Genomic DNA, 19,965 nt, shown 5'->3' with positions numbered 1-19,965 from the left:
AATTTACAGCTACCAGGGTTAAAGCACGTAAGCACGGAATGCCACTGCTGAAGGTTCACACTAATCAGAAGGCAATTCAGTAGTAACTGACATCAAGAACTGAAAAACTGGCCTGACAGTATGGTAAATGGCAGGAATGGACTTCCTCTACATTTTTCTGGAGAAACATAAACATGCCCAGTAATGTTTATTTTTAATCCTCACAACAATTCTGCTAAACCAGCTCTCTCTCCACCCCATTCTCCCTATAATTCTTTCTCATTCTTTCCTCAATGCCCCAGAAGATTATTGAGCTTTATTTTTTGAAGTTTGATGGAAACAATAGCTACACTGTCTATGCATTTCAAACTCTTTGTCCTCATTGAAAAACCACTGGGATAGGACTAGAAGTAGCTATTAAGTCTTTGCTCCCGATATCAGCAGTGCTGGCACCAAACCCAACCCTCTCCAAGGAGGGCTGTGGCAGAAGCAGGACCACAATCTACAGGGCCTTACACACCACAGGGCCACAAAGTGAGTTCCAACCCTAGCCCAGCCTACATACCCTTAGATCCCTGGATGCCTCTTTTGTTTCTGATTGTCCCTCTTTCAGTTATTAGTCAAAAACAGAAAAGACTTAATATAAAGAAGTACAGAACAGTCCCTCCTCTCCCTCGGAATAGGTCATGTGTTACAAATGCTAAAATGCACTCTCTCCCTTTTCCCTTGGCTCATTATCTATTGTGATCCACATCCCTTTTCCAGATTGTTTTCGGTGTTCTGTACTTGGCTAGTCACAGGTGAGGTCCACATAACTCTTTTCTAGCAAATGATCCCTTTTTTTTTTTTTTTAAGATTTGAGAGAGACATGGAGAGAGCCAGTGAGGGGCACAAGCAGGGGAAGAGTCAAGGAGGAAGGAGAAGCAGACTCCCCACCAAGCAGGATGCCCAACGCGGGACCCAATCCCAGGACCCCGGGATCATGACCCGAGCCGAAGGCAGCCACCCAACCAACAGGGCCACCCAGGCACCCCAAATGATCCCATTTTAAAAAGGCAATTATCTTTGAAATCTTTCCCATTTCTGGATATAAAAATGAGCTAACTAATGTGAAGAAGTAGAAAATCTCTAAGAAATTCCTTACTGACACAGGACCACTCCACACCAAGAGAGGAAAAAATTCGTGTTTGCTAGTTTATAACAAAACGAAATCCTCTATTACTTGTAACTTCTCACGTCTTTTGAATACTGATGACACATGCAAAGCATGGATCTGGTACACAGTTATTCAGAGGTAATAAGACACAAAGAATAATCTAAAATAACAGATAAGGCCACCAACCTAAAAATGAAAGAGACTAAACGTATCTGCTGGACTGACCAACATAACAAGTGCTTTAGGTACAGAACACCTCAAATTCCTGGATAAGGAACAACTGACCACTAACTTCTAACTAATGTCAATAGCAACAATTGGAAAAAGACAAAAAAGACTGACCAACATAACAAGTGCTTTAGGTACAGAACACCTCAAATTCCTGGATAAGGAACAACTGACCACTAACTTCTAACGTCAAAAGCAACAATTGCAAAAAGACAAGAAATATGTTATGACCAACATAACAAGCTGCTTTAGGTACAGAACACCTAAATTCCTGGATAAGGAACAACTGACCACTAACTTCTAACTAATGTCAGTAGCGACAATTGGAAAAAGACAATAGCAACAATTGGAAAAAGACAATGTCAAAATGCTAAGGGAAAATAATCATCAACCTAGAATTGGGTATTAGGCAAAAAACTGCCTTTCAAGAATAACAACATATTAAAAAAGGGATTTTAAAAAGCAGCAAAATGAAAACCATTAAAGGCAACATATAAATTGGGAAAAGGTGCAGACTAGCTCATTTGGGGGCTCTCATAAGGGTAAAGAGATTGATTAACTATAGGCTGTAAGTTAAACATGAAATGTCTTAAGATTACCAAGAAGAGCAGTGTCTCATCTCCATATTACTGGGTATGGGCACAAGGGGTGGATAGGAGTGAAGAAAAAAAAAAATCCCGTAATACATAAGGCATGGGGGCACCTGGGTGGCTCAGCTGTTAAGTGTCTGCCTTTGGCTCGGGTCATGATCTCAGGGTCCTGGGATCGAGTCCTGCATTGGGCTCCCTGCTCAGCGGGGAGCCTGCTTCTCCCTCTCCCACTCCCCCTGCTTGTATTCCCTCTCTTGTGGTCTCTCTGTCAAATAAATAAATAAAACCTTTAAAAAAATACATAAGAAAAGAAAAAGAACAAAAAAGCCAAGTTAAAAAGCAGAAAATAAGATAGTAGAAATAAACCAAATATTTTAATCACAATTAACATAAATGGACTAACTCATCAGTTTAAAATCAAATTATAAGGAGGGCACATGTTGGATGAGCACTGGGTGTTATACGCAGCTAAATGACTCGTTAAACACTACATCAAAAACTAATGATGTACTTATACATTGGCTAATTGAACATATTAAAAAAATAAATAAAAATTAAAAAAAATAAAGTCGAATTATAAAAATGCAATCTAGGGGCACTTGGTGGCTCAGTCAATTAGGCGTTCAACTCTTGATCTCAGCTCAGGTCTTTATCTTGGGGTTGTGAATTCAAGCCCCAAGTTGGGCTCCACACGGGGCACGGAGCCTACTTAAAAAAAAGAAAATTAAAAAAAACTGCAACCTAGCTAGTACTGCTTTCAAAAGGCACATGTAAAACATTAAAGCCATAAAAAGCTTGTTAGTGAAAAAGCAGAAAAACAGCATCAGGCAAACATTAACCAAAAGTCACAGCTATACCAATATCTGACAGAATATACTTTAATAGAAAAGTATTCCTAGGGGAGCCTGGGTGGCTCAGTCGTTCAGCATCTGCCTTCAGCTCAGGTATGATCCCAGGGTCCTGGGATCGAGCCCCGTGTCAGGCTCCCTGCTCCGCAGGAAGCCTGCTTCTCCCTCTCCCACCCCCCCTGCTTGTGTTCCCTCTCTCACTGTCTCTCTGTCAAATAAATAAATAAAACCTTTAAAAGAAAAAAAAAGTATTCCCAGAGAGACAGCCGATTCTAAACTTATAGGCACAAAGCAAAACCTGAGAGCACCACAGAGATGTGACAGGTCTCCCATCACAACAAGGGACTTCAACAACACCCCTCTGTAAGTGACCTAACAGCAGACAAAAGTAGTTAAGGATACTAGTTTGAATGTGAATTCAATTAATGCATTTCATCTAATACACACGGAAAAACCTCACCTTAAAACCAGAAACACACTGGCTTTTTAAGCACACACACTGAACACTGATAAAAATTTGCCACAAACCAGACACCAATAAAACAGCCTCAACAAAATTCAAAAAAATCAGAATCACACTGGATCACATATTATTAACACAATATATGTTACTAATCAATAACAAAGATTAAGACAAAAATACACCAAAATTTTTCAAAATACTTTCTAAACTTTTCAGTCGGAGAAGAAATCACAATGAAAATCTGAATATATTCAGAACTGAAAGATAACAATTCTACATAGTGAAACTTCTGAGATGTAGCCAAAGCGTTATTTAAATGGAAATTACTACTTGACTTAGAAGTATATGTACATATGAGTATACAAAAAAAGCCAAATATTAAGGACCTAAGCATCTGTTTAAGTTAAAAATTAGTGATTAATTCCAAATTAGACAGATTTAAAAGAAATTAAAATTTTATGCCAATACATTTGAAAATGAAGACAAAATAAATTTAGAAAAATGTAAACTACCAAACGTGATTCAAGAAAAATAAAAACTCTAATGATCCTGTAAATATTAAAGCAACCAGTCAGTAATTTTAAAATGTCGAAGAGTGGCGCCTGGGTGGCTCAGTAGGTTAAGTGTCTGCCTTCAGCCCAGGTCATGATCCTGGGGTCCTGCGCAGGCTTGCTCAGTGGGGAGCCTTCCCTTCTACTTCTCCCTTTCCCTCGGCCTGCCGCTCCCCGCTTGTGCGCACACACTCTCTCTGTCAAATAAATAAAATCTTTTTATAAATAAATAAATAAATACATAAATAAATAAAATGTCAGAAAACACCAGGCAGGCTCTAATGGTTTTACAGGCAAATTTTATCAAACACTGAAGGAACAGGTAATTCCAATTTTACCCATTCTCTAAGAGAATAGGAGGAAATACTACAGCTATTTTATTAAACTAACCTTGATGATAAAATGTATCAAGGTTTATACAAAAAAAGGAAAATCATAGACCAATCTTACCAATTAACACAGAACCACAAATCCCAAGATATTAGCAAGTCAAAAGCATAAAAAAGAACAAAAACATTTTTTAAAAACAATACAATATTTTTTAAAAATATGTCATGATCAAGATGGATTTATCCCAGAAATGTAAGGTTAATTTCAGTATTACGTTAATTTCAAAATTACCTTAATTTTTCCACATTACCAGATTAAAGCTGAAAAATCATACTATCATCATCTCGGTAGATGCAGAAAATGCACTCAATTGAGCTTAATACCTACTTGTAATTTTTTTTTAATTTTCCATAAACTAATACTGAAGGAATCTTCCTCAGCCTGTTAAAGGGGGGGGAAAGTACCATACATTTAATGGTGAAAGATAAAAGCATTTCCTTTAAAACCAGGAATACAACAAAGATTTCTGCCGTTACCAGTTACATTCTCCACTGCAATGGTTGTCCTGAAACAGTGCAATTAGACTAGAATAAGATATAAAAAGTAAAAGTACTGGAAAGAAATGAAATGCCATTATTCAAAGATAAGATGATTATCTATATAAAAACCCCAAGAGTCCGCAAATTGTTAAGTTAGAGAAGTTATCACAAAGAAGAGCTGGATATAGGGGCGTCTGGGTGGCTCAGTCAGTTAAGCATCTGCCTTCGGCCCTGGTCATGATCATGGGGTCGTGGGATCCAGCCCACACTGGGCTCCCTGCTCAGCAAGGAGCCTGTTTCTCCCTCCCCCTCTGCCCATCCCCCTGCTCATGTTCTCTCTCTCTCTCAAAGAAAGAAAGAAAGATCTTTTGGCGTGCCTGGGTGGCTCAGTCGTTTAGCAGCTGCCTTTGACTCAGGTCATGATCCCAGGGCCCTGGGATCGAGCCCTGCATCGGGCTCCCTGTTCTCCCTCTCCCACTCTCCCCTGCTTGTGTACCCTCTCTCGCTGTCTCTGTCAAATAAATAAATAAAATCTTTAAAAAAAAAAAGATCTTTTAAAAAATTATTAAAAATAAAAAGAAGAGCTGCGTATAAAGGTACACTGCCATTTAGCAGCAAATAGAAAACTTAAAAATCATTACAAACAGCAACAAAAACTATAAAGTACCCAAAGAATAAATCTAACAAAAGATGTGTAAGACTCGTAGGGAGAAAAACTGTAAAACTTTTTTAAAAGACAACTTCCCATAAACCAAAAGTCAGTTTCCTCTTCTACCTGGCCAGTACGGCAAGAAGATCAGAAGACATGGAGATCTGCTTTTGCTTTTATTCCATGCTTTCAATAAACACTTTTTTAAAAGTCCCATAAACACAGTAAACAGACAAGTCATGTATTGGCAAAAGTATTTTTTGCACAGATAATTAATAAAAGATTATTAATCAGAATATACAAGAATTCCTACAAGGGCACCTGACTGGCTCAGTCCATGGAGCATGCGACACTTAATCTCGAGGTCATGAGTTCAAGCCCCACGATGGGCGTAAAGTTTACTTAAAAAAGAGAGAGAGAGGAAAAAAACCCCAAATTCCTACAAATAAGATAAACCAAACAGCTCCATGGGGGGGGGGGGGGGGGAGGGCAACACAAGCAGGCATTTCAGAGAAGTGGAAATCCAAATACCAAAAAGATGCTCAACTTCATTAGTAATTAGAGAAAAGAACATTATAACTATGCAAAAATAAATAAAAATAAATTAATAAAAATGGGCAAAGAATTTGAAGAGACTTTCCTCTAAAGACATACAGCCAATGAACAGATGAAGAGATGTCCAACAGCACTAGTCATTAAGAAAAAGCAAATCAAAGCCACAATGAGATACCACGCTTCACACCCACTAGATGGCTATTAATTTTTTTAAAGGAAAATTATACATGTTGGTAAGGACATGGAGAAATTGAAATCCTGATACAGTGCTGGTAAAAATGTAATATGGTGCAAGACACTTTGGAAAAACAGTTTGTTCCTCAAAATGTTAAACACAGACTTACCATGACACCCAACAATTCCACTCCTAAGCATACACCAAGAAAAATAAAAACATCTGTCCACGCAAAGACTTGTACACAATGCTCATAGCAGTATTAGTCCTAAGAGTCAAAAGGTAGAAACAATCCAAATGTCCATCAACTGGTAAATCAGTAACATGTGACATATCCATACGATAGAATGTTATTCGTCAATAAAAAGCCACGGAGTACTCATCCCGACACCTGCGGCAACATGGAGGAACCTTGAAAGCCTGATGTTAGGTGAAAGAAGCCAGACACGAAAGACCACACAGTGTGTGAGTCCAGTCATATGAAATGTCCAGAAGAGGCAAACCGATAGAGAAAGTGTATAGTGGTTGCCTAGAGGTTAGGTAGAAATGGGGAATGACTGCTGAAGGAGACAAGGTTTCTTCTGGGGGTGACGAAAATGTTCTAAACTTAGACTGTGGTGTTCATCACACGATTCTGTGAATACACTAAAACCCACGAAGCAAGCATGGAGGGGCAGAGGGGGAGGGAGAACGAATCTGAAGTAGACTCTGCACTGAGCCAGGAGCAGGATGCGGGGTTCGATTCCACAACCGTGAGATCACGACCTGAGCCAAAACCAAGAGTCAGATGCGTAACCGACTGGGCCGCTCAAAGGGCCTTAACTCTGCATTTTAAATGGATGAAGAATATATGTGAATTATCTCTCCATAAAGTTGTTATTTAAAAAATAATAATGAACTACCCAACAAATTGTCAAATATAAAAAAACTGACAATATCATTGTTGGCAAGGATGTGGAACAACAGTGGTGGTAGAAGAGTAAATGGGTACAACCATCCTAGAACACAATCTGCACCATTTACAAAAGTTAAAAATGGGGGCGCCTGGGTGGCTCAGTCAGTTGGGTGGCCGCCTTCAGCTCAGGTCATGATCTCGGGGTCCTGGGATCGAGCCCCGCATCGGGCTCCCTGCTCGGCGGGAAGCCTGCTTCTCCCTCTCCCGCTCCCCCTGCTCGTGTTCCCTCTCTCGCTGTGTCTCTCTCTGTCCCCCAAATAAATAAATAAAAAATCTTTAATAATAATAAAAAAAAGTTAAAAATGTACTGGTCCCACTACCCTGGCAATTCTCTCCAAGGTCTATACCCTGGAGAAATGTTTCTGCATTTGTTCAAAGCAGCAGTGTTTCTTTACTGGAAACAATCCTATCCTCCAACAACTGGACAAAGGTTCAATGAGATACACTCAGCCTGAAACAGGACACAGAAGTGAAAAGGAATGAGGTACAGGCACACGCACCAACGGTCAAACCTCCCCGTCTGCACGCCCGCACCTTCCCAGCTGCAATTCCACGTCCCCGCCACCATTACAATCACTCCCCGACCTTCTCTTGGTTTGCCACTTACCGTCTAGGAAAACCACAACCCCAACACCACTGGGGCACGGCCTGCTCCGCTTCTGGTGAAACAAGTGCCGTTTGTTTTCACTTTAAACTCAGGATCACTCCCCTCAGCTCGGCCTCTTTGCGGTGCTGACCCATTCAGTCTTACTTGCCCACAGACTTCCACACCTTACCTTCCCCTCTCTCTCCTCTTCCCCACCAGCCCCCACTCACCCTAATTTTCACTGACTGCTGCTAACTTCTCCCTATCTCACCAGCCCCCCGACCCTGCTCTCCCAGCTCTCGGCCCATTCGCTGCGGCCTTCTCAGGAGCAGGGCTCCGGCTCGCGTCCGCCTCCCGCCTCACTGGGTCGCTCGCTCTGTAAGGAACCATCTCCTACCACAGTTACCAAAATGCTGTCTTTTCTCCCATCCCAACAAAACCTGCTCAAGGGTCCCAAATCTCCCTTCAGTGTCGTGGCACGTGCCCGTGAACGAACCTGACCTGCTGTCCTCTCCCTTCCACCCTGCGAACCCTCCCTCCCAGGCTTCTCGAACACCACCCCGTGGGAACCGCTCTGGTCAAGGCTGTCAGCGGCTTCTACGCTGCCAAAGCCGCCCCACGAGCCTTGGCCCTCTTTTCACTTGACCTGAGGGCAGTAGCTGTGGGCGCAGGCTCTCCCTCGACACTCTCCTTGGCTTCACAGACAACCCGTTAGCCTGGTCCTCCTCTACCTCAGAGGAGGCCCTTCCCCGTTGTCCCTGCCGACTCAGTCCTCATTCCTCAGCGCCCCCATTCCACCTCAGCGCGCTCAAGGGTCATCTGGACACTGAAGCCTCCAACATTTCCAGCTTCAGCCCAGACCTCGCCCCTCAACTCCAGACACCTGAATCCGGCACGTGTCTGGCTGGCTCTCTAAAAGCTCCATAAACTCCCCATGTCCAAGCTTAACCCAACTCTTGATGTGACATCCACAACCCACACCTCCCATAGTCTTCCCTTTCTTCACAGATGACAACTCCCACTGCAAGCAAAGCCCCCAGTACCATCCTTCACTCTGCTCTCACGCCCACATTCAATCTGTCCCCAAACCCTGTCAGCTCTGCCTTCAAGATGCATCCAGAACCCAACCGGTTCTCATGGCCACCCTGTGCCCCTCAGCCTGCGCCGCCATCACTGCTCTGCTGAACCCTGCGGTGGCACGGGGACAGCTATCCTGACAGCTTCAGGGGGTCCTTCCGAAAACAGAAATCAGATCTCCCATGTCACACTTCTGCTCAAAACACTATAATGACTTCCCATCTCACTCATAGAAAAAGATAAAATCCTTAACAATGGCCCGTGTGACTGGCTCCCAAGGACCACCGCTACCCCCTCTGGCATTACCTCCTGCCACTCTCCCTTGGGCTCTCCCCCTCCAGCCAGCGGGGCTCTCCAGCGTCCCTTCAACAGAGCAGGCACAACCCTTCTTAGCACCGCCAGCAGGGCTCTGCCTGAAAGGCTCCTCCCACACCTCCACCCCAACCCCACCCGCAGCCACAGGGCTCCCTCCCGCACCTCCTGTTCAAAGGCCCCCCTCTCAGGGAGGTCCACCCTGACCACCTTCAATCTTCACACAGCCTCCATCCACCCACTTGGCCTGCTTCACTTTTCTCCCTGCTACAACACCCACCATATTACTGCTGTTATCTCTGACTTAACCTGTTAACTGTCTTTCCCCCCTGAAATGTAAGCTCCATGAGGGCAGAGACTCATGCTAACATACCCAGCATCAAGACATACATCTTAGTGCCTAAGACTTAATAAGTAACTCAAACATTTGAATAAAGGAATTTCAAAAACAATGTGGGGGATGGGGGAGTCACAGAATAAAATGATTCTATTTATATAGTTTAAAGACTTGCAAAAAATTAAGTTACATTATATAAGGATACGTTCACATATGGCAACACCAGAAAGCAAAAAATTGATACACGTAGGGCAGTGCTTGCCTTCCAGAGATGGAAGAGGAAGAAGTGGTCAGGGCAGGACAGAAAGCCAAAGGCAGTGGCAACATTCTATTTCTTCAGCTGGTTAGTGGGTACACAGCCGCTGGTTGTAACATGTAGTTCCTACACATGCCGCTATATACGCTCTGAATACAGGCTCTCATTACAAATTAAAAATAAAAAAGATTAGAGCAGGACAGACCAAATCCAGCCCACCACGTGTGTGTGTGTGTGTGTGAGAGAGGTCTTGGTCTTCAGAATAGTTTTACTATTTTTCCACTGACTTATAATTAACAAATATCATATTCGTTTGAAATGTACAACTTGGTTATTTGGTACTTATATGCTCCGCCCTGTTTTTGTAAATAAAATTTTACTGGAAGACAGCCACCTTCTTTTTTGTTTTCTTGAGAGGGGAAGAGAGAGAGGTGGGGGGAGGGGGAACAGAGGGAGAGAATCTTTTTTAATTTATTTTATTAATTTTTTATTGTTATGTTAATCACCATATATTACATCATTAGTTTTTGGTGCAGTGTTCCATGATTCATTGTTTGTGCATAACACCCAGTGCTCCATGCAGAACGTGCCCTCCTCAATACCCATCACCAGGCCAACCCATCCCCCTACCCCCTCCCCTCTAGAACCCTCAGTTTGTTTTTCAGAGTCCATCATCTCTCATGATTCGTCTCCCCCTCTGACATACTCCCCTTTTCTTCGTCTCCTGTTATCTTCTTCTTTTTCTTTTTTCTTAAAATATGTTGCGTTATTTGTTTCAGAAGTACAGATCTGTGATTCAACAGTCTTGCACAATTCACAGCGCTCACCGTAGCACATACCCTCCCCAATGTCTATCACCCAGCCACCCCATCCCTCCCACCCCCCACCACTCCAGTAACACTCAGTTTGTTTCCTGAGATTAAGAATTCCTCATATCAGTGAGGTCATGTGATACATGTCTTTCTCTGATTGACTTATTTCACTCAGCATAACACCCTCCAGTTCCATCCACGTTGTTGCAAATGGCAAGATCTCATTCCTTTTGATGGCTGCATAATATTCCATTGTGTATATATACCACATCTTCTTTATCCATTCATCTGTCGATGGGCATCTTGGCTCTTTCCACAGTTTGGCTATTGTGGACATTGCTGCTATAAACATTGGGGTACACGTACCCCTTCGGGTCCCTACATTTGTATCTTTGGGGTAAATACCCAGTAGCGCAATTGCTGGGTCACAGGGTAGCTCTAATTTCAACTGTTTGAGGAACCTCCATACTGTTTTCCAGAGTCGTTGCACCAGCTTGCATTCCCACCAACAGTGTAGGAGGGTTCCCCTTTCTCCACATCCCCGCCAACATCTGTCGTTCCCTGACTTGTTAATTTTAGCCATTCTGACGGGTGTGAGGTGGTATCTCATTGAGGTTTTGATTTGGATTTCCCTGATGCCGAGTGATGTTGAGCACTTTTTCATGTGCCTGTTGGCCATTTGGATGTCTTCTTTGGAGAAATGTCTGTTCATGTCTTCTGCCCATTTCTTGATTGGATTATTTGTTCTTTGGGTGTTGAGTTTGATAAGTTCTTTATAGATTTTGGATACTAGCCCTTTATCTGATATGTCGTTTGCAAATATTTTCTCCCATTCTGTCGGTTGTCTTTTGGTTTTGTGGACTGTTTCTTTTGCTGTGCAGAAGCTTTTTATCTTGATGAAATCCCAGTAGTTCATTTTTGCCCTGGCTTCCCGTGCCTTTGGCGATGTTTCTAGGAAGAAGTTGCTGCGGCTAAGGTCGAAAAGGTTGCTACCTGTGTTCTCCTTTAGGATTTTGATGGACTCCTGTCTCACGTTTAGGTCTTTCAACCATTTGGAGTCTATTTTTGTGTGTGGTGTAAGGAAATGGTCCAGTTTCATTCTTCTGCATGTGGCTGTCCAATTTAGAGGGAGAGAATCTTAAGTAGGCTCCAGGCACAGTGCAGAGCCTGAGGCAGGGCTTGATCTCACAACCCTGACATCATGACCTGAGTCGAAGGCAAGAGTCGGACGCTTAACCCACTGAGCTACCCGGGCGCCCTAACAGCCACCTTCATTTGTTTACATGTTGTCTATGGCTGCTTTCATATCACAATGACAGAGTAGTTAATAAGAGATCACACAGCCTGCAAAGCCTAACATATTTACTAAATGGCCCTCTACAGAAAAGCGTTGTCCAGGGGCACCTGGATGGCTCAGTCCACGATTTCAGTGACCTGGGATCGAGCCCTCCCTGAGCAGGGAGCCTGCTTCTCCCTCTCCCAGCCCCCCCACCCCCAATTCGTGCTTGCTCTCTCTCAACTACGTAAAATCTTTTAAAGAAAAAACAAAGAAGAAAAGTGTTGTCTGGTTATAATGTGAATATGTTAAGAAAAAATAAAGATCCAATCATCTGTTAAAATGCATTAATCCCTCAAGGCATACGTAATTTTCTTCAAGAGCACAGTACACTGAAAAATATGGTTCTATGTAACATAGGAGACTCTAAAACAAATGGAGTTACCTTTATAATGTCATTAAGTGCCAGAAAGAGAGGTTTTAAAGACTATTTTAGAAAGCAAAATGCAAAACCTCAAATTTATGATCTCCACTCTCATCAAAGTAAGAAAATATTATCCCATTTACCTAAGTAAAGCATATATAACATGATCCAAATATGGAAAGAAAAAAACAACTTGCATATAAACACCAATTCCATAACCTCTCTTAACCTGCATCACTATCACCCAGGACCTCCCCAGAGCAGCTAGTCAGACCGCAAGGTTCTCTAAGATCCCTCAATATTCCATGTCACCTCTTTAGGACGTTCACTGCACCTTATATTAGAGTCATTTCTGTACTTATTTCTATTGTTAGGAAAAAGACTAATAACAGTAATAATATTAATACTACTACTACTCTGTGCTAGGCATCGTGCTCAGCAGTTTACATTTAATATTCATATCACAGATAAGGAAACTAAGGAACAAAGATGTGATCTCATATTAGGATTACACAGCTGGAAGACTGTGGGAACCAGAACTCAAAGCCAGCTATTTTAGATCCTTATGTACTCTTGACCTCTACAATATACTCTGAATTGGGGAAAGAGAACAGTATTAGTCTGTGAAAACTCCCTTAGTTTAAAATACTATGCCTATGATAAGTGCCAAATGCATAGTTGTTGAATCCATATAAGGGTGCAGTAAATCGAGGATGAGAGGTCCATAGTGGAAAGAGCATTCTTTAATCAGAAGGGGCTGGGTCTTGCTTGCAGGCAACAGAGGCAGATGAGTTGTGCCCATTGTCCAGAGAGGCAACAGAAACCCTGTGATCTCCAGGTCAACAAAAGAAAACTGGAGACACTTGCCCCCTCGTCTACTACAATGACAGAAACCTGACGAGTACTACCACCAAAGGGAAACAACTCAGAAGTTAAGCATTTAATCTCAACTCTCGTGAGATCCAGTTGTGATGTCACTCTTGAAATAAATGACACTAGAAACTGTGGTCTAGTGGGGCCACCAAAACCCTAAGGAATCACCCAGGAACTGAGATTTGTCAGCTTCTCCCGCATGGTCTATATTTTTCTCTAAGAATCAATAACCTCTAAGGTCTGTTTCAGCTCCAAGACCATGACTCTCAAGAAAGGAAGCCCGCAAACAGCCAATCAACTCAGTACTTTTCATTGTTCTTCCTGCCACATCCCCCATCTATGGACCACAAGACCAGATCTCACCAAGGTCCAGCCAATGTCTATGAACCATACCAGGCCACCACAGAGCGTGCCTTAGTGGGTAGGTCACACACATGCTTACTTGCCCTAATTAGAGTCTCAGTGCCTTGCCTTCTCACGTAAGCTTTCCTTTCTCTTCTTGCCAACGTAGGTCTCTGACCTCAGCACTGTTGTTCAGATTTAAATCCAGGTATAGGAACCCAAGGCTCCAACCAGCAATCCAAATAGCTTTCTCCAAATCTAAATCAACATTCAGTCAGACTCCTATTTCTGCAAGCTTTTTTGTTCTTCTAATGTTCCAAAATAACAATCTTTAATTCATCTTTCCTTTAGGTCGTCAGATTTCATGGCAGTCAACCTCTGGGGCACACAACCCATTCCAAGTCAATACACAGTCCCACTGTAAGAAATTCTGGAACAAATACGACCCTAGCTTTCTCCAGTGTCACCAAGAAGTACAAAATCAGAGCTTCTTTCTATCAGTAAAAAGATGTTCAGAACCTATCAAACTTTCTTTGTATAAATTCACAGTTGACGATGTAGTCCTAATACTTATAAAACAGGTCAACACTAGCCAGCTGTAAGTGACAAGAGGTAAAACACCTCTGCTCAGAGTAAACCCAGATCTTTGCCAAGTCCGTGACATGAAAACGTCCCCGTTAAGGTGAGAAACCTTTCAACTACTGCCAAGGTTCCATTCCCTTTTACTTGCTTCTTCACTAGCTGATCTACCTGGCATCCAGATGGCAGTGCATCATCATTCAAACCCTGAAATAAACTGGGTATTGATCCGACTAGTAACTATCTCCCTTCTCCAAGTAAAAATAAATAAATAAATGGGGAGTAAGAGAGGAAGAAAATGGGGTTTCTGTGGCAACTAAATCTAAGCAAAAATCAAAAGGCCAAAAAAACAAATCTCTAGTCAGCCTAGGTCCAACTGCAGCAGGGAGGGGGAAAAAAAAAAAAAAATCCCCACTGGTGGCACAATCAATTTCAAGGACGCTCAAGACATTTGGCGTGAACCTACATCAAGCCTCTGATCAGTAAGGAAGCTGTCAGTGTTCCCAGTCTGATTGACTGACAACATCCACGGAGCAAAAAAAAAAATACAGACCAATCCTCTCTGTCATTACAAAACAGCTTCACCACCAGAGGAACAACGGCATTGCTTTCTAAAACACACCAAACCAAGCCAAGTCAAAGTAACCGCTTAATACACGTAAGAAACAAAGGTGTAAGTACTTTATTATTTGGTAAGAGACTTCTGGCAAACTCAACCAGCAAAGGGGCAAACCTAAACTCTTTCCTCCCAGGCCTGTGGGGCCTCCTTGAGGAGCCTACTTACTTACACTATGTACAGTTCCAACAAGCTGTTACCTGGCCTCCCAGCCAAAACTGCATCCCTTTTATAACTGCTATCTCTCCCTCTAGACTGCAAGTCCTTCAATGCCTGTTCATGAGTGAATCCCTAATACAGTTCCTGGCAGAGTAAGGATTCAATTACTATATGTGCTGCTCAAATAAATGAAGATCAGAAGAAGCTGTGGGGGAGGGGTCACTTGTCATTCTCAACAACACCCATAAGCTGAATTTCAGGATGAAAGATTAGAAAGCGCCTCCACGATCTTCTCCTTTATGTATCCAGATACTAACATTCAGTTGCTGAAAATGTGTATAGTTTTTAAACTAGTATTATTTCATTCAATAAACCAAACGATCTAAATTGTAAGTATGAGTGAGAAAAGGACCTCTGCCCTTCTACTACTAAACCTCATCCCCCCCCACCCCCCAGGGAGGAAAAAACACTCGCCCATTTGGGCCAGAGTCCAGGGCCCAGAGGAACCCCCCTTTTACTAGCAGGCAAGGGTCACTGTGTTAAATGTGAAGCAGGGAATACGCCTGTCTCGCCTTCAAAAGGCAAAACTGGCAAACGGACCCAGGGCTAACTCTCTGGAAATAGATCTTCATTACAAAGGGAAAGAAAGATAATGATAAAGCTGGCGTCAAAAACCAGAACTGACAGCTGATTCACAGGATGAGAGCAAAGGATATAAAACTCAAAAATCACAGTATAAAGTTATTAGGAGTAACAGCAAACAACCCTAAAACACCCGAGAGTGCTGCTAAATTTCAGCACAATATGGTAATACATTTTCACGCGGTAAAGGCAACAAAGTTTCAATTCTTTTAAAGTTCAGTCTTCAGGCACCTGAAAATAATGTAGGTATACCGTCTCTCCCCCGCTACTAAGTAATCTCTAAGGTAGAATCTAGGGACCACAGAGACAGAGCTCACGGATCACCTGAAAGATTCCTTGACCCACAAGTAGTCATTAACATACATGGTCCTGAACAGCCGTTCCAAAACCTTGCTGCACTTCTGTATTACCTGGGGAGCCCTCTAAAAATATATTCTCAATACCATCACAAATTTCCAGAGGTGGGGTCCATCATCCACGGTCTTAAAGATGTCCCAAATGATTCTAATGCATGCCAGTGTAGCATCTATCTAGAACAGGGTTTCTCAATTTCTGCACTATTAATATTTGGGGCTGGATAACTTAGGGTGCTATCCTGTGCCTTACACGATGCTTAGCAGCATCCCTGGTCTCCACCCTCTAAAAGCCAGGATGCATATTGCCCACCCCTACAGGTATGACAAGCAAAAATGTCTCCAGACATTGCCAAATGTTTCTTTGGGGGCAAATCACCCCCCAACTGAGAAACATTTATGTAGAGTAAATAAAAAACCAATTACTTGAGGTTCTCTTAAGGAAAAAAAAAAAGTAAGAAAGCTGCTTAAAGCCAGGAGCCCAGGCCTATTTTTTTCAGTCCATCGCACTTAAGAAAAGTAGCTAACAAACTACTCAGCCCACATGGGGGCTCAGATATTGACTTAAGAGGAGCAAACCACAGCTTCTTGTGCTTTTTATGAAATAAACTCAATGCTGAGTTTTAGGTGAGCAAATGATCAGAAGAACTTCATTGTCACGATCATGTGCTCATCTTAGGGGTATTAAAAACACTGTAAAATTTTAGACCAATATACACTCATGCTGCCTCTCAAATATCCAAAATATAGAACTGCAAGACACAAGTTCATGATAGCAACAAACTAAATACGGATCCTGACAAATACTGTTTTAAGGGAGAGATTCTTGTATGGTAACTACCTGGAATTTAAATACAAACTTGGGGTGGGGGGGGGGTTTTGCCTGTAATAAGCACATACCTTTGTACCCAATACACAAGTTATCTTAAAGAAATGAACCTCACCCTGTCAAATCTTAATTTTACCATTCATTTTCTGTCCAGCTATGGTATGATTCTCATATTCTCAAACAGTTAATGCAAACTAGCAAGTTTTTGTTTTTACAAGTTTTACAAGTTTTGTTTTTACTTTACACAAAAGCTAACGTTTCCTGATCCAAAACAATCTTCTTCATCTCCTTAAGTTACACCAGCAGGATGCTCACCTCTACTTAAAACTGCGTAAAAACATTTCCCCAGTGCAGTTAAAGCCAGCCAGGTCCCAAGCAATAATACCAAGGGACAGGCAGGCATAGTTTTCAAGAGTCCCAGGGAAAAGAGCATAGGGCAGGAATTAAAAGATTGTGAGTATGCGTGTGACTGAGTGGATGGCATTTTGTTAGATACCCTAGACTCCCCAATCAGACACACTGAAAGACAAAACAGCTTCCAAAGCATCCATGCCGAACAGTTATCTCCCAAACTAGGTTCACTGAAGTGTATCTCAATACACAGCAACCTCTCAAACCTCAATAACCCAGGAGGACCCTGACAAACCTTGGAACTGATATGGGGACCAAACACACTCAGGACCTAGTATATCCCAAGGGAAGTAAGAGCGGAATCTGACCGGAGCCTCTTGATGGACTTTATTTAACCGCCTCTGAGAGGAAACATTCTGAGGTACCACCACTAATTCACTGCTCCACGAAACATGTGTAATTTAATGAATCTTCAACCACCCCTCTCCCGAAAAACTTAAAATAACTTCGTTCATTTTCTCAGCAGAACTGTTACACACAGAGCTTTCTAAAGACAGTCACCAAGTCACCTGAACACTCATTTGACTTCCAAATAGTAGCCTAAACATTTAAAAATCAAATTTAAATTAGTAATAATTGCCACTAATTGCACTAAGCTGATTATACATGCCAGGCACCGTTTCTAGTCCATTTACTCCCGACACACTTATGAAGCAGACGCTATTATTACTGTCACATTACAGGAAAAAGCAGAGAGGTGTAGTAACTTGTCCAAGGTCACAGAGCTAGAAAGTGGTGGAGCCAAGACCTGAATCCAGGCAATCTAGCTTCACACTAAAGAAAGCGGAACCACCACCACCACCACCACCACTTAGGAGACATTCACGCCAGGGGCTGGAAATCCGGAGTCCCTTTCCCACTTGCTGCCTACCTGCCACATGACCTTGAGGGCAAAATCAAAGTAAACTTCACATTGTTACAAGGTGGGACCATATCCACATTAACAAGTGCTGTGGGGACCAAAGGAAAACAATCACCAAGTGCCCCTCCCACAAAAGCAAAACATAAACAAAGCTCTAGCCGACCCACGGAGAAAACGTTAAGTACCGGGAGAACTACACAAAGCCTGAGGCTGAAACGTCAGGACAGGGGGATACATCCAAGGACTCATTCCGTGCACCTACAACCCAAAGTCCAACTTGTGATGAGAGCACGCAGGATCTAGCAGGAAACCCCTCCAACGCAACGGCGATTGGGCTTCTTTAAGAGGGAGGTACTTCCAGCCTCTCGAAGGACCACCCCCCTTGCTCATATTCGCCAGGGAGGCGTTCGTGACCAGGTCTACATTCGAGTCACAACACCGGAGTTAAAAAAACGCTCGGAAGGCTATTTAAATACTCCGAGCCGGGTTCTGCGTATGCCGATGACTCTGCGGCGAAAGAGCAGAAACCCACAGAACTTGTTTCCCGCAGAACGGAGTCCCAACAATGGCCTTCGCGAGTCTATGGCGAGCTGCCGCCTCAACTTGACACGCTCCCGGGCCCGCGCCCAGAGAAGTTCTCCCGGGCGGGCGGCCGGGCGGCGCTCGGGGCGGGCGGCGGGGCCGCAGCGGAACGGGGCCCGTCCGCGTTCGGGGCGCGCCCCGCCCGCCGCCGCCGCCGCCGCCGCCGCGTAAGGCCGCGGACGTCAACCCGGGCGCAAAGTTCGCCGCCGGCCCGCAGCCCGCCCCGGCGCCCGGCCCGGCGAAGCCCCCCGCGGCCCGCGGCGGGCGGGCAGGCGGCTGACAGGCGCGGGTGGGGACGGGCCGGGGGAGCCTGGCCGCCGCGCCTCCCCGGCCGCCGAGCGGCGAATTCCGGGGGGGAGGGGAGGGGGCCGGGACGCTCCCTCCCCGCGCCGCCGAGGCCGGGCGGAGGGGCCTCGCCGTCGCCGTCCGCGCGCCGCGCGCCCTGCGCACCGAGCGCCGCGGCCCGCTCAGCCGTCCCCCCACCCCCGTTACCTGGAGGTGCCCGCGACCCGCCGCTAGTTGCGCTCAGGCGGGAAACGCGCTCACCGACACCATCAGCGAAGCGCCCAAAATGGCGGACGTATCAAGCAGGCCTTGAGTTCCCCCCACCCTCCCTCCGGCCGCCTCGCAGCCAGTCGCGGCTCTACCTCCGCCCCCAGACCCGCGCTCATTGGCCTTCCTCTCCCGCCCCCTGCAACCTATTGGATCGCCCAGCGGCCCGGTTGCGCCCACTCCGATTGGCTCACTGGCCCCGTCAGTCAAGCGCGAGGGGAGCATTCTTTTCCCATGGACTTGACGGATCCGGAACCTCTAGGACCCCGGAGTCTGGAGAAACAAATCAGAAACCCGGAGAAACCTAGCTGGGTCCCCCTACGCCGTAGCAACAGCGGGGCCCGTTTGACGGACGCTTTGGACCACCAATCCGATAGCCAATGCTTTTTTAAAACGAAATGGAGCCAAACCAATCCTGGCCGCGGAGCTGGGAGCGGCAAGGGAACCAATGGGGTAGCGAGACGGGCGGGTCGGAGGGCCCGGAGGAGACCCGTGATGACGTGAGCCACAATACGTTCGGACGGCCGAGCACGGCCGAAGCTGGGGAATTAGCTCAAATGGTAGAGCGCTCGCTTAGCATGTGAGAGGTAGCGGGATCGATGCCCGCATTCTCCACGGGTGAATTTTGTAGGGAGGCGGGGATCTGGATCGTCTGTTCTGGTTCCCTTTACCCGACTGGTGGCTGTGCCAGGAGTTGGGGCCAAGGTGTGAGGATCGCTCTATGTCAGGACTGGGGTCCCGGTGAAGGAGGGGTCGGTCGGTACTCCCAGTGGTGCGTCTATCCCCGCCGCAGGGACATACGCGGGTGGTGGCGTTCCTTTTTGTCTTACAGACGGATTTACACCGGAGCCTCTTCCGAAATGCTCGCCCAGGGCCCCCCCACCCCCTGCCCGGCCTCCCCGGGAGGGCTGCGCCGGGGCAGCGAAGAGTAGCCCACCTTGGCCCATTCCAGGCACTTTCCAATAACCTGTCTCACTTCTAAGTAGATGCGAAGTGCCGCCCGGAGTCGTTAGTCAATCGACAGGAGAGCGCAGGTTGGCAGCGAGGCTGAGAAGCGCAGGCCAGGT

At 44.8% G+C, this 19,965-nt stretch overlaps 1 protein-coding gene across 21 annotated transcripts in view; it reads right to left on the bottom strand.

Annotated features, from left to right (window-relative positions):
• Positions 1-18,966, bottom strand: part of PPP6R3 (protein phosphatase 6 regulatory subunit 3) — a 139,519-nt gene extending 120,553 nt beyond the window's left edge. For 20 of the 21 annotated variants that reach the window (XM_027577825.2, XM_027577826.2, XM_027577829.2 and 17 more), the window contains exon 1: positions 18,839-18,966. The gene's annotated coding sequence lies outside the window, so the exon portion shown is untranslated. The remainder of the gene's footprint in view (positions 1-18,838) is intronic. The other variant, XM_027577820.2, reaches the window with a different exon arrangement.
• Between the last annotated feature and the right edge of the window lie 999 nt (positions 18,967-19,965).

This window comes from Zalophus californianus, chromosome 11, assembly GCF_009762305.2.
Source record: "Zalophus californianus isolate mZalCal1 chromosome 11, mZalCal1.pri.v2, whole genome shotgun sequence".
Lineage (NCBI taxonomy): Eukaryota > Metazoa > Chordata > Mammalia > Carnivora > Otariidae > Zalophus > Zalophus californianus.
This window is presented reverse-complemented; position numbering and strand designations above follow the sequence as displayed.